The 4,340-nt window shown below is 47.7% G+C and overlaps 1 long non-coding RNA gene across 1 annotated transcript; it reads left to right on the forward strand.

Annotated features, from left to right (window-relative positions):
* The first annotated feature begins 353 nt into the window (after positions 1-353).
* Positions 354-2,033, forward strand: LOC129383156 (uncharacterized). The gene is made up of 2 exons (XR_008611067.2): positions 354-786; positions 1,756-2,033. It is a non-coding gene; the product is annotated as an uncharacterized lncRNA (long non-coding RNA).
* The last annotated feature ends 2,307 nt before the right edge of the window (positions 2,034-4,340 follow it).

The raw sequence follows: 4,340 nt of genomic DNA on the forward strand, positions 1-4,340 counted from the left end.
AACAGGGTGGGCGCGACGTAGAGGCGCTGTTTATTGTGTGGTAATGGAAATATTGGTTGCAAATTACTCATTTAAGGACTACAAAGTGTTATGCGATCGTAATTAGCCAAGTTCTCCATTTTCCGCGAGCACCACAATGTACCACCACATAAATGTTTCTCATGCCTATTATCTGGCATGTGAGTTTAAAGTAAATAATGATAGATAAATAGTAAAATGTCATTAAAGCTCTCCATATTGTTAACGGGCGTTTAAATGCCGCGTAGTAAGCTTAACCATTCTAGAGAAAGATTGGACTGTGGCATTCTGTAGCTATATTGTAGGAAATTAGTAACATTAGGGATGGTGCGTATACCAGTCTATTGCCTGTGCTATATTGTGGCTGTAGCAGCAAATTACTTGCTGCACCACTGGAAACTGTTAAATGAGCCTTATTTGCGAATGTCTTCATGGCATCGTACAAGAACGAAATGTGACACCGAGCTGAAACTTGCAGTTGACACATTAAAATAAGAAGTTTAAGAACGGGCGTTAGACGTTATCTGTACAACTACTCAGAATATACGGCTCTGTTTGGAGAAAATATGGCTGTGATTTCGCAATGTTGAATACGACTGTTATGTTGGTTGTTGTGGTGAAAAATACAATGAAAAGAAGGCATGAATGAATTTTCACATAGATGAATACTAAATTATTTTTTTCACAGGTATCCTCTACCACATCGAGCTAAAATGAACGCCAAGGCAATCCTCACCGTACTGACTGTTTATGCTCTGCTTGTTGCAGGTTTGTATGAATAGCAGAGCGATACATCATTTTGTTTCACAGTTCCCCCTCAACTGTAAATCCAACTGTTAACATAACTGTGTAATGGGTAGTTTTTTTGCATCCCCGAGCCCTTAATACTGCGCCCTGCGCATAGTATCAAAGTTAATTCAGAATCGTGTCACCACATCAAAAATAGCCTTTATGACATCATTACCTCAATTACGACAAGGCTTCTGGTCACGCCACATCAGGCCATCATCCCTAATCATGTCCGATCATGATTACCCTAGAGGCTGTGTTCGCCTTGAAGTCGTTACCCAGAGCACGCATCGTCCTACCATTGCATCATTATTTCGGTGAAGGCATGTTTTTTTCTTGTTTATGACGACCTCTCTTTAGAAAGGCATATTCTTGCAGTCGTGCTACAGAAAAGAAATTAATAAATGAGTTGTAGCAACTATATTTAACGCTTTTTATTCGATATGCTCGATTACACACAATATGTGCCCTAACTTAGCTGGTTGCTTCCATATTTAGGACATGTATGAAATATTCACTTGTCTTACGGACCCCTGGAATTGCTTAATGTTTCAGTGAACATTACGTGCGGTTGATTCGTAGTACCTAGCGTGCAAAAGCATTTCTGTTGATATGAGACAAGCCCTAGTAAAGCACTGCAGTGCTCTTAACCGGGTTTCAAACTCAGCGTGCACGTGCATTGTTCCATTTCACCCACACTATAGCATGGTCGCGGAGGCCGAGAATCAGAGAGGCAACATCGCGCTCAGCAGGAGAATGCCCTGGTGGCTGAGCCACAGTGTCGAGTGAATACTAGGCTTGCACGTGGTTGAATGTGGGAATGAATGCAGAAAAAACGCCGACTTACTTTTTCGCCTTTTTCTTCATTACGGCCTCCAACGACTTAATTGTGTTCCTAATGAATTTTACATCTCAAGGTGGTAATTGATGTCTTCCTCCCTCGACCAGGCACGTCAGCCTGCGGTGGTGAGGGCCGCTCCGAATCAGGAAGATGCGGTGGCAGCGAAGGCCGCAGCGAACAAGGAGCTGCCGAGGCCCGCCTGGACAGCGCTGCAATGTCCAGCGAGTCGGCTCGCTGCGGTGGCCAATCCGGTCGCTGCGATGGCTAGCGGCGCCCTCGGATACGCAGCCACTTCCGCACGAAGCCAGCCGTATTTTGCCAACTGATGGCTGGTGGTTGAAGTGACTGAGCGGAATGGTTTCAAAATAAATTGGCTTTGCTTGCATAGTAGCTTTGTTTGTTTAAATTTCCCACTGTAGCCGAAGTACAGGATGTACTATTCCAAGTGCGCACGAAATGCATGTCCTCACGCTTTTTTACAGCGATTAAGCTGATGCGGACCCTGTGCCGTCGTTGTCGGAGTAAGCTAAAACCATCATCATCAGCAATGGCTCGAGCGTCGTCGTCTATTTGCATAGCTGGCTTGTTGGCGCCCCTGGGTGTTACAGGGCGAATGCGCTTGTGCCACAGCTCCCGCGTTCGTCGTCGTCGTCGTCTTTTGTCCCCTCTGGCTCCATTGCCGCTCGTCGTTCCAGCGTAGAATTCCATTTCACTTCTTTCGTCGTAATACAGAGGCAGCGTTTACGGAGGTATGAGCCATTTCTTAAGGGGTTATGAGCAATTCACTGCCATACGTGATGGACGGATTTAATTTTAAGACAATTTATGTTTGAAGAACCGCAGGTGGCAATGCAAGGCGGGTGCTGCTAAGCGCGCCACCCAGCCAACTCGACACATGAACCGCATGCGACAACGGCGAACTGCTAGCGTACCGTAGCTGACGTCGCTCTCACCGTCGCAGCCGAGCCTGTGTGAAACCTAATTAAGAAACACAAAGAAGTCCATTGTCAAACCAATCCAAGCAATCGTCGAAACCATTGCATGTCTGCACCTCCAGTGGTGGGCCTTGCGACCGATACACGGAGCTGTGGATTAGTGGTTTCGCACATTCCATTTCAGCTACACCCATGGGAAGACCACGTGGCGGTGGAGCTTGTACGCAAAAAAGAAAACCCTGGCAGAATCGCAAAGCAAAGCAGTCCTTTGGATGCTCACCACGTGAAGCACGCAAAAGCGATAAGGAAAGAATGGTTAAAGGGAAACATTTACAACATGAACAGCTTGCAAATTTGACTTGCATGGTACAACACTCGGTGTAACTAACACAGCTGCGCTGCTCGATCATCTTAATTTACTAGAAGGGGGGATTATTTTCTTTTATCCAAGGAAGCACTATTTTAAAACACGGTGCAGTTCACCAGATACAGGCCACCGGTGCTGAAACATCGCTTGCTATATGAATTGCCGTAATACACCGCCAAGCGATTGGTGGAAACAATTATCAGAAGCTCATGCTCCGATTTTCCGTCAACAAAGTTATTGCACATCTAAAGGCACACGTGTCCAACTTCTTACGTAAATGGGACTCTGAAAGTGCGGTAACCCATGAACATGACAAGCAAGCTATTTCCTTCAGTGCGCATGTGCGCATTCTTTCTGTCACACTTTCCCTCTCCCCTTACCTTTTCTTTATATTTCCGAGCGTGAATAAACCCGGCGTTCTTCGGCTGGAACGACTGTCTCGTTCACTACGGGAGGGGCGTTGCCTCCACCCGTCAACCATCGCAACAGTGGCGACGAGAACCCCCCCCGGATACGCAACAGTGACCGGGCACCAGCCACGACACGAAGACGCCCATCAGCCCAGCCGCGACCATGGCCCTCAAGCTTCCGCATTTCATAGAGGACACAGATAAGTGGAACGCATATCTCGTAAAAGTCGACGCTTACTTTGAAGCAAACGAGGCCACAGACGACGCCAAGAAGAAAGCCTTGTTGGTTGCGGCGTTAGGACCTAGGACATAGAATTGATGCCGCAGGGCTGCACCCGTCAGAGAAGAACATCGAGGCAATTAAGCTGACCCCGACTCCTCGAAACGTTACGGAGCTCCGCTCCTTTTTGGGCATGCTCACATTTTATAACAAATTCTTTCCTAATCTGTCCACGCTCCTCAGCCCCTTGTACCGACTCCTACAAAAGAAATCGAAATGGTCTTGGGAAGGGCCTGAGGATGAGGCATTCCGGAAGGGTAAAGCCGTTTTGTGTTCCGCTCCGGTGCTGACTCACTTCGACTCCGCAAAAGAGCTATTTTTGGAGGCTGATGCGTCACCCTACGGCGTGAGAGCGGCTTTATTCCATCGCATTGCAGGACAGTATCAGTCCCCAGGATTCCGATCTCGGACGCTCACTGACGCAGAATAGAATTACTCGCAGATCGAGCGTGAGGCATTAGCTCTCGTCTACGGTGTCGCAAGGTTCCGAGATTATCTGCTGGGCAGGCAATTCACACTAATAACTGACCACCAGCCATTGTTGGGTCGCCTAAGAGCGGGCAGGCAAACGCCGGTTATGGCCGCTGCCCGCATTCCGCGTGGGCAATCATACTCGGAGCCTACCGATATCGATTGCAACATAAGCCTGGAAAATTCATGTGCAATGCCGATGCTCTGAGCCGCCTGCCTCAACCGTTAC

The sequence above is a fragment of the Dermacentor andersoni genome, chromosome 3 (genome assembly GCF_023375885.2).
Source record: "Dermacentor andersoni chromosome 3, qqDerAnde1_hic_scaffold, whole genome shotgun sequence".
Classification (NCBI taxonomy): Eukaryota; Metazoa; Arthropoda; class Arachnida; order Ixodida; family Ixodidae; genus Dermacentor; species Dermacentor andersoni.